Genomic DNA, 11,149 nt, shown 5'->3' with positions numbered 1-11,149 from the left:
TCGGTCAAATGTGAGCTGGACATTCTCATTGTCATTTCGCTTGAAGCGGTTGAAGAGGTTGCGAAGGACACTGATTCTCTGATCTCTCTGGGTTGAGACGCCTTCATTGACCTTGGAGAGCCAGTCCCAGACCAGTTTAGATGTTTCCAAAGCACTCACACGGCCATACTGTCCTTTGGTCAGATGACCACATATGATATTCTTGGCAGTAGAGTCCAGTTGAACGAACTTCTTGACATCAGCAGCAGTGACACCTTCTCCAGCCTTGGGAACGCCGTTCTTGACGACATACCATAGGTCGATGTCAATGGCTTCAAGATGCATGCACATCTTATTCTTCCAGTAGGGATATTCAGTTCCATCGAAGACGGGGCACGCAGCGGAGACTTTAATTATCCCTGCAGTCGACATAGCTAAAACTCCAGGTGGTTAAACCGAATCACACAGAACAAGGGAGCACCTTGCTCTGATACCAATTGAAAGTGCGTTATATCGACTAGAGGGGGGGGGGGTGAATAGGCGATTTTTATGAAAGTCTTCAAAATGTGGAAGTTATGAAGACAAACGATAGAAATAAACCTATTACCCTGCAGCGGAAGGTAGACTACACTAGGCAAGCCATAGTCAAGTATTCAATAGAGTGAAAGCACAATGACTAATAGCAGCAATGTAGTAAGGATCAGGTAGGAAGATATTGTGAAGCCACACAGAACACGTAGTCACTCAGTGAAGACAAAAGATAGTGCGAACATACAATGATTTCACAAGGAGTAACAGTAAGTAAAGGGAAGGGAAGATGAAACCAGTGACTCGCTGAAGACAATGATTTGTTGGACCAGTTCCAGTTGCTGTGATAACTGTACGTCTGGTTAGGGCGGCTAGGTATTTAAACCTTAGGACACACAGTCCCGGACACCCAGTCCTGAACACGCAACTCAGGACACCCAGTCCTCACCGTATTCCCCTTGAGCTAAGGTCACACAGACCTCGCCCAATCACTCTGGTAAGTCTTCAAGGTAGACTCCCAAACCTTCACAGACTTCGTTCACCGGCAATCCACAATGTCTCTTGGATGCTCAGAACGCGACGCCTAACCGGCTGGAGGATGCACAGTCCTCAAGTGTAATAAGTCTTCAGATCACACAGACAAGAAGACTTAAGTGATGCCTAATTCTCTTTGACTCTGGGTGGTTAGGGCTTTATCCTCGCAAGGGATTCTCTCTCAAAGGCTTCGAGGTGGGTTGCTCTCAAACGACAAAAGCCGTACTCTGAATCTAAGCAGCCAACCGTTTATGGTTGTAGGGGGTGGGCTATTTATAGCCACTTGGCAACCCGACCTGATTTGTCCAAAATGACCCTGGGTCACTAAGGAACTGACACGTGTTCCAACGGTCAGATTTCAAACTCACACGACAACTTTACTTGGGCTTCAAGCAAAGCTAACTTGCCCGACTCTGGACAAGATTCGCTCTCAAAGTCTTGACTCGAAGACATAGGTTTTGTTTAAGCATCACTTCAGTCATTCTGACTGGTTCTCTTGGACCCCACTTAACAGTACGGTGGTTCCTATGACTCAACACAGAAGAAAGAGAACTACGAAAGATCTAAGTCTTCGAGCTCCATAGGCTTCATGTGGTGTCTTCTCTTGTCATAGTCTTCAATGTGAATATCTTCATATACCACCTTTGACTTCAATGTCTTCATACATTTTTAGGGGTCATCTCTGGTAGGAAAACCGAATCAATGAGGGACTTCTACCTGTGTTATCCTGCAATTCTCACAAACACATTAGTCCCTCAACTAGGTTTGTCATCAATACTCCAAAACCAACTAGGGGTGGCACTAGATGCACTTACAAAACCAAACCCTCGCATCTACTATTGATCTACCTATAAGCTTTTTCCTAGTAGTGTGCGTCCATAAAAACTTTTGCCATGCCTTGTCCACATCTTTGAAGAATTTTGTGGGTGCGCGCAACACCGTGATTGTGAACATGGGGAGCGTCGAGAGCACGCACCCGACGAGCACTCACGGCCCGAGAACAGCATGAGGTGGCTAACCAAGCCCTGATTCCTGTCTAAATGTATTGGAGGTGCAACAAACTGATCCTCCCGAGCATGACCGGCATCCCTAGGTATGTAATAGGGTAGCTGACGACCTGCCCGCCGAAGCCTTGCAGGATGTGCATGAGATCCACCTCCACACAACGGATCGGTGTGACCGACGAATTGACTTGGTTCAGATGGAGCCCCGAGGCACCACCAAGTCCTAAACCCTGCAGCAGCTCAACAAGCCTGACCACCTCCTCTCGAACTGGATTGATGAAAACAACCGCGTCATATAAGCTGACGCATAGCCGAGCGGCGCCTGCCGGAAAGGGGTGCAGCTCTCCCGAGCGCGTGGCCGCGTCGAGCAACCAGTGCAACAGATCAATTGCGAGGATGAACAAGAGCTTATAAAGCGGATCGCCTTGCCGCAAGCCTCTCCTATGATGAATGATCGCACCCTCGATGCCACTAAACAGGCAGGACGACGTCGATGAAGACAGTAGCAGTGCAATCGAGTCTCTCCATCGCGCGTCGGGAACCCCATCCATTGCATGAGCTCGAGCAAATACTCCCGTGAAACACTATCGAATGTCTTGGCAATCTCCAATTTGATCAGCAGGGCCGGCTTGTTTTTCCTCTATAGCACTTTGACAATGTTCTGCACATATAAGTAACAGTAGATATTGTTATGCCAGTGATTCCCGCAAATAAACAAAGCAATAGTGCAATACTGGATGCGACAAAGGGCATTTCCATGAGCATCTCGAGGAAGCAAACACCTAGTGTTCCAAACTCCCCCTTTGTCACTGAGTTTGATTAGATACCGGTTGTCAGAGTAAATAACCATGGGTAGCCTAGCCGGCCCCCTGGCCCTTCTGAAAAAATTACGAGCCGACTTCGGCCCTCAAGAATCCAAGACACAGGGCCGCCTTCCCCTTGCCGGCTATCGGAAGGCGGCCCGACTTTAGCCCTCATGAAGAGAAGCCGTGGGAGGGCTGGCTCCGAGAAGCCGGCCGCGAGAAGGCCGACTCCAAGAAGCCAGATCCCATAAAGCGGTCAAGATCGTACCCTCGAAGTCTGCATCCACATAACGGCGATGTGACGGGGCGTGGCTGCAGTGAAGCCTGCCACCCCCGAATCCCGGAGCACGCCTGGCACAGTGCGCCGTACGGGTGGCCATGACCCGTCCGGCACAGCACTGTTGCCACGTTGACCCTGATGTCATCCACGACGGGCTACCAATACGGCCCACGGGCGGTGGGCCCCTTCGGGCAGAGAGACACCCAAAGGCGGCCAGACCTCCCCCAGTCGGCCCAAGATAGAGCCAGCTCCCCACAGCCGGCTTGCCACCTCCCTCGAAGAAGACGCCCCATTAAGGAGACAAGACACGGTGAGGCTACAGTGATCGCCCACCGAGCGGTGGCACTGTAGCCACGCCCACTTCGGTGAAGCCCTCGCCACCAAGATTGAGCAACAGTAACCAGCCGCCGACAAGGCCCTGACAGTGGGGCCTGCCTGTCGACCAAGGAGCCGGCAGCCGGCGGGACCCACTAGCCGGCGGGCCCCAGCAGCCGGCGCAGAAGCCGGAGAGCGTAGACACAGACAGCTGGGCCCCGCGCCTAGCCGGATTACCATTGTACCCCCGGGGGGTAGGCCTATATAAACCCCCCGGGGCATCCATGCAAAGGGAGATCAATCCCTGCTAGTTTCAGACACCACATAGGGAGGAGAAGAGAGCAAGCCATGCCCTTCTTCCTCCTCTCGCCAAACAGCTCAAGGAGCACCGTGTAGCTACTTGTTCATCTAGTGACCATGCGGAGACCCCGCAGAGCAGCAGTAGGGGTGTTATCTCCACGGAGAGCCCCGAAGCTGGGTAAGATTCGCCGGCGTGCATGTCTTCGCCTCATCCCGTTTCCAGGCACCGGCGACGTCTTACTGGCTCCCACAATGATAAGCCACCCGTTGGCATATGTCGCACCTACCACCCAACATTTGGCACCCACCGTGGGGCCAGGTGCACCGTCGTCCGGAGACCTGTTCTGGACGGGAACCCTCTTCCTCCCCCGCGAGCGTAGCCAGCCCAGCACGCCCGATGGCGCTTGCCACGACGTGCTACAAGGCGTCACCAACATCTGTGCGGCGAGCAGCCTCGCCGATCTCCTTGACAAGACTCTCATCTCTGACGAGCTCGCCACCGACGCGGGCACCGACCACCTCGGCAACCTCCTCGGCCAGCTCCACGTCTCCGGCGAGCCTGCCGTGGACTTGGAGTCGGTTGGCTCCACCGATCCGATGCCTGTCGACTCCGACACGGCCTCACTCGACGCGTTCCCCACCAACGTCGCGATCTACAACGACCCGCTTCCCCGGGCCGATGGCTGCGACGCTGTCACCACTGAGGTGATGGTCATCAGCCACGGCGGCGCTTCTGACGAGAGCGCCCACGACGCCCCGCACGCGGTGGTCCACGACTTGTCCATCCCCCTCCCGGCCGATGCCGACGCTGAAGCACTGGAAGCTCGCCGCCTTGCCCTCCTCGCGGAGGGCCGGAAGTTGGTTTCCATGAGACGCCTCACTGAGGCCCACCGACGGGAGGCCGACCGCGCCGCCTTTGGCACGCCGCCCCCAGGCGGGCCTAGCCAGGCCGGCGTTGTCAGACAGCGCGGCGCTGTCGTCGCCGATACGCTAGGAGTCGACAGCCCAGTCTACGCTACTCCACTCGAGAACCTGCGCGCCGCCCAGGCGGCCGTAGACGAGCTAGATGGACTGGGGGCCGAAGAACTCCCCCACATGACCCGACGCATCCAGCAGCTGATCGATGCAGCCGCGCAGCGGCACGAAGCCGACGCCCGCGTGGAAAGCCCTCCCCCGTGCCGAGATCACGGCGCGACGTCCCGGACGCCGACTATGGGTAAAACCCACGCGCGACGCGAGAAAGAACCGGCTGCCAGCCGAAGCCGAACCCGAATCTCCATCGAGCGAGATGCAGAAGGCCACCCCCGGGCCGTGGAGTGGCGGGCCAACCTGCCTCCGCCCCGGCCCCGTGGAGAGAGATATCCCACCCCGCTGCCTGTTGCGCATCCGACTCTCAGCGGCCGGCTAGGTCGCCGCGAAGGAGTCGGCGAGAACGACGCCCGCCATCGGATCGACCGCTTGGCGCGATCCCTGGCGCTAGAAGAAGAAGACGATGTCGGCCCGCCTTGCTTCGGCCCCCGCATCCGCGACAAGCCTTTCCCCAAAGGGTTCTCGCTCCCAAGAGACACGCCCAAGTACAACGGCTCCGTGAAGCCGGAAGATTGGTTGATCGACTACTCCACGACGGTTAACATAGCCAACGGCAATAGGCGTGTTGCCGTGAAGTACGTGCCCCTCATGCTGCAGGGCACGGCGCGGACCTGGCTCAATAGCCTCAAGCCATACAGCATCAACAGCTGGCTAGACTTCACAGAAGCCTTCGTCCGCAACTTCACCAGCACCTACAAGTGGGTTCCCAAGCCCAGACAGCTCTCCTTGTGCGTGTAAGGCCCCGCCGAGTCCACTCGCGACTACCTCACGCATTGGGCCGAGCTCCGCAACTCTTGCGAAGGGGTGCACGAGGTGTAAGCCATAGAATACTTCACTGTCGGGTGCCGAGAAAGGCACCCTCCTCAAGCACAAGCTCCTCTGCGACGAGCCGACTACCCTCGACGAGCTTCTGATCATAGCGGACAAGTACGCCACCGCCGACTCCTCGATGAAGACCGAACTCCGGGTAGACGCGTCCGGAAAGGTACTTAACCCGGCACTCAAGACGCCGGCTGGGGACTCCGGCCGACGCCCACACCAGAACGACCACAAGTGCAAGGGCCCGGTGCCGCCCTCCACCAGTCGGCAGGTGGCCACAGTCGAAGACGAGCAGCCCGAAGCGTGGCCCGCACCCAAGAAGCAGAGGGGCGGCAAGCCGGCTTGGCAGCCGGCCTTCTCCTACGAGCAGACTCTCGACGCCCCGTGCAAGTTCCACAGCGGCGCGAAGCCGTCCAACCGCATGACCTGGAAGTGCCACTGGCTCACCCGAATCTCTAAAGGCGAATGGCTCGCACCACCTCCGCCTGCCGGTCCGCCGCCTCTGGCTCCGCAGCCGCCGACCTCTCGGCCCGTAGTCGGAGCCGTGCACGACGAGTTACCAGACGAGCATGCTGCCTATGTCATCTATACAAGTCAGCCCGAAGACCGGCGCAGCAAGCGCCGAGAGCACCAAGAAGTCAGCATGGTTGCTGCCAACCCCGCCGAGCACACGCACTGGTCAGAAAAACCTATCAGCTGGAGCCAGACCGACCACTCAGAGGTGATGCCGTCTCCCGGCTCTTATGCGTTGGTTTTGGATGCCACCCTTGCAACGGATAGACGCGCTGCCCGATTCTCCCGCGTGCTGATAGACGGCGGGAGTAGCATCAACATCCTGTACCGTGACACCATGGAGAAGCTGAATGTCAAGACGAAGCAACTCATGCCTACCCGGACTGTGTTCCATGGCATCGTACCCAGCCTGTCCTGCACCCCCATTGGCAAGATCAAGATTGATGTACTTTTTGGGGACAAGGAGCATTTCCGCCGGGAAGCGATCTGGTTTGAAGTGGTGGACCTGGAGAGCCCTTACCATGCATTGCTTGGCCGACCTGCCTTGGCCAAGTTCATGGCAGTTCCCCACTATGCATACCTCAAGATGAAGATACCGAGCACCAAAGGCGTCATCACCATAGCCGGCGATTACAAGAAGTCCTCTGAGTGCGCAGCAACCAGTAGTCGACTGGCCGAGTCCCTTGTGATTGCCGAAGAAAAGAAGATGTTGGACCGAGTCGTGGCCATGGCCGGCAAGCAGTCGGCCTTGTCCCCTGATCCCAAGGAGCATGATGCTCAAAGATCTTTCCAGCCGGCCAAGGAGATGAAGAAGATACCTCTTGACCCCGAGCACCCAGAGAGGTTTGCCGTGATCGGGGCAAACCTAAACAGCAAATAGGAAGGCGAGCTCGCCGATTTCCTCCGTGAGAATCGGGACATCTTTGCATGGTCCCCCAAGGACATGCCGGGCGTTCCGAAGGAATTCGCCGAGCACAAACTACACGTCCGAGAAGACGCAAAGCCAGTCAAACAACCCCTCCGCCGACTGTCGGAGGAGAAACGCAGGATTGTGGGAGAGGAGATAGCCCGGCTTCTGGCAGCCGGCTTCATTATGGAAGTTTTCTTTCCAGAGTGGCTCACCAACCCGGTCCTCGTGCTAAAGAAGAACAACAAGTGGCGCATGTGTATAGACTACACGAGCCTCAACAAGGCCTGCCCCAAAGATCCCTTTGCCCTACCAAGGATTGACCAAGTGATAGACTCCACGGCCGGATGCGAGCTGTTGAGTTTCTTGGATGCTTACTCAGGGTATCACCAGATAAAGTTAGATCCGGCAGACCGCCTGAAGACCACCTTCATCACGCCATTTGGAGCCTTCTGCTACCTGACTATGACATTCGGCTTGAGAAATGCCGGTGCCACTTTTCAGCGTTGCATGCAGAAGTGCCTCCTCAAGCAACTCGGCAGAAATGCCCACGTCTACGTAGACGACATTGTGGTGAAGACGGAGAAGCGCGACACCTTGCTGGAAGACCTCAAGGAAACATTTAAGAACCTACGCCGGTTCCAAATCAAGCTTAACCCCGAGAAATGCGTGTTCGGAGTGCCAGCCGGCCAGTTCCTAGGCTTCCTAGTCTCCGAACGCGGCATCGAATGCAACCCAGTAAAGATCAAGGCCATTGAGAGAATGGCGATTCCCACCAAACTTCGAGACGTCCAGAAGTTTACCGGATGCTTGGCCTCCCTGAACCGCTTCATTAGCCGGCTCGGAGAGAAAGCTCTTCTCCTCTACCGCCTCATGAAGAAGACCAACCACTTCGAGTGGAATGACCAAGCCGATCAAGCTTTTCACGAGCTGAAGAAGATGTTGACCATGCCGTCTGTCCTGGCGGCGCCGACTGAGAAAGAGGCCATGTCCTCTACATTGCTGCAACCAGCCGGGTGGTCAGCACCGTCATCGTAGTCCAACGCCCAGAAGAAGGCCGAGCCCAGCCGGTCAGAGGCCGGTGTACTATTTGAGTGAGGTGCTGTCTACCTCGAAGCAGAACTACCCGCACTACCAGAAGATGTGCTACGGCGTGTACTTCGCCGCCAAGAAGCTGAAGCCCTACTTCCAAGAGCATCCCATCACGGTTGTATGCACTGCCCTGCTGGCCGAGATCATAGGTAGCCGGGATGCATCCGTCCGGGTGGCGAAATGGGCCATCGAGCTGGCCCCCTATACGATCTTCTACCAGCCTCGCACCGCCATCAAGTCCCAAGCATTGGCCGACTTCCTCGTCGACTGGGCCGAGACCCAGTACCTACCGCCGGCTCCCGACTCCACTAGTTGGCGCATGCACTTCGATGGGTCCAAGATGCGCACCAGCTTGGGAGCCAGCGTCATCCTCACCTCTCCCAAAGGTGACAAGCTCAGATACACGCTGCAAATTCACTTTGCCGCCTCCAACAATGTGGCCGAGTACGAGGCGCTCATACACGGGCTCCGGCTTGCCAAAGAACTCGGCATTCGCCGGATCCTATGTTATGGCGACTCGGACTTGGTGGTCCAGCAATTATCCGGCGACTGGGATGCCAAGGACGCAAATATGGCAAGCTACCGCTTCCTCGTTCAGCAGATCAGCGGGTATTTTGAAGGATGCGAGTTCCTCCATGTACCACGAGCCGACAACGAGCCAGCTGATGCCCTGGCTCGAATAGGCTCCACTCGGCAAGCAATACCAACCGGTGTCGCTCTACAATGCCTCCTCAAGCCATCTCCAGAGTCCGATTCCATCTTCGTGCCGCCTGACCCCGACGCAGCCGGCTTGAAGAACCAAGCAGGTGACCTGGGGACTTCGATAGTCGGCCAGGGGGTATCAACAGGCGGCTCGGGGACTTCCGTAGTTACGCCCGACCTGGGGACTGCCTCACCCGGCTTGGGGACTGCGGTAGTCGGCCCGGAGACTACACCAACACAACAGGCGGCGGCCGACTCCAGCATTTCACCGACCAGCCCGCCCGCCCTGGTCGCAGTAGCCGTTTTGGCAATAGAAGAAGTCGCAGCTCCGTCATGGGCTCAATCCATCCTCAACTTCCTAATAAACCAAGATCTACCGGCTGACGAAGTGGAGGCAAGACAAGTCCAACGCCGAGCCGGAGCATACACAATTGTCAACAGAGAACTCGTCAAGCGCAGTGTCACTAGAGTCCTCCAGCGATGCGTTGAGCAAGAGAAGGGCATTGCAATCCTCAGAGACATCCACCAAGGAGAATGCGGCTACCATGCGGCCTCAAGATCACTCGTCGCCAAAGCCTTCCGCCATGGTTTCTTTTGGCCGACTGCTTTGGATGACGCCAAGAAGTTAGTTAAACATTGCAAAGGGTGCCAACTCTTCAGCTCCAAGCAACACATGCCGGCTTCAGCACTCAAGACCATTCCCCTCACTTGGCCCTTCGCCGTTTGGGGACTGGACATGGTGGGCCCATTCAAGACGGCGCGCGGCGGCATGACACATCTGCTTGTCACCGTGGACAAATTCACCAAATGGATTGAGGCAAAGCTGATCAAGAAGCTGAATGGGCCGACTGCCGTGACATTTATCGCAGATATAACAACTCGGTACGGCGTGCCACACAGCATCATCACCGACAATGGCACGAATTTCGCCAAGGGAGCCTTGGCACGTTTCTGCGCGACGCAAGGCATCCGGTTGGACCTAGCGTCCGTCGCCCACCCGCAGTCAAACGGCCAGGTCGAGCGAGCCAACGGCCTCATCCTCTCCGGCATCAAGCCCCGACTGATCGTACCACTGGAGCGTTCAGCCGGCTGTTGGCTCGATGAGCTGCCGGCTATCCTCTGGAGTCTGCGCACTACACCAAACAAGTCAACCGGCTTCACTCCTTTCTTCCTCGTATATGGTGCCGAGGCGGTCATCCCAACTGACACCGAGTTTGACTCGCCTCGGGTAACCATGTACACGGAAGCCGAGGCCAAGGAAGCACGAGAAGACGGCGTCGACCTGCTGGAAGAAGGCCGGCTGTTAGCCCTCAGCCGGTCCGCCATCTATCAGCAGGGCCTGCGCCGCTACCACAGCCGGAAGGTCAAGCCAAGATCCTTCCAAGAGGGCGATCTTGTGCTCCGGCTGATCCAGCGAACAGCAGGCCAGCACAAGCTCTCGGCCCCTTGGGAGGGCCCCTTCGTCATCAGCAGAGCCTTAGGCAACGACTCCTACTACCTGATCGACGCGCAGAAGCCGAAGGCACGAAAGAGAGACGACTCCGGCAAGGAGTCGGAACGACCATGGAACGCCAACCTCCTCCGAAGGTTTTACAGTTGAAATGCAGTATGTATCACGCTAACTTTTGTACTAAGTACGAGACAATAGGCCCCCCGAGGAGAGCTCGGGGACTGCCATCTTTTGTCTATGAATGAAAAGTATCATGCTTATGGCCTTGTCATTGCATTCACTTTTTTCCGTCCGGCACCGGGTTCGACTAGTCGGCCCGGGGACTGGCCGCCTGGAGTTATATTAGAAGTCCTACCCGCAGTCAGACAAGTAGTGTGCTAGCTCCCAAGCCTTCTCTTGCCAAAAGTCGCAGTTCAAAGAACCGGTTGTCTGGCTGGCAAGAGTTAGGGGCAGGAACGGGTGCCCACACGAAAAACGGCTAGGGACTAACGGACTAATATAACAAAAGCCGGTTTTTCTCCCATCGCCGACCGGCTACCAGAGTAGCCGGCCGGCCGGCTTCCATTCACCTTGCTACAATCTAAGAAAGCTCGAGTACTTGCCTTCCCAGAAGGGGAAGGCGGCAAAGGAAACAGCCTAAGGATAAAAAGCATACATGAATGGAAACCAAACACGCAATAATATTTACATAAAAGACCTTCAAAAGGCCAGCATTCAATATAGTTCGAATACACCCCCAGTGGGTGGAACTGCGCAAGTTTAATAAAGTTGTTCAAAAGGCAACAAGCAGGAAAAAACAAGGATGGCAGACTAAGCCAAGGGAGCGACTGGCGA

This window comes from Triticum urartu, chromosome 3A, assembly GCF_056163025.1.
Source record: "Triticum urartu cultivar PI428250 chromosome 3A, HENAU_Tu73, whole genome shotgun sequence".
Lineage (NCBI taxonomy): Eukaryota > Viridiplantae > Streptophyta > Magnoliopsida > Poales > Poaceae > Triticum > Triticum urartu.
The sequence above is the reverse complement of the archived record's forward strand: the minus strand, read 5'-3'. Positions refer to the sequence as shown.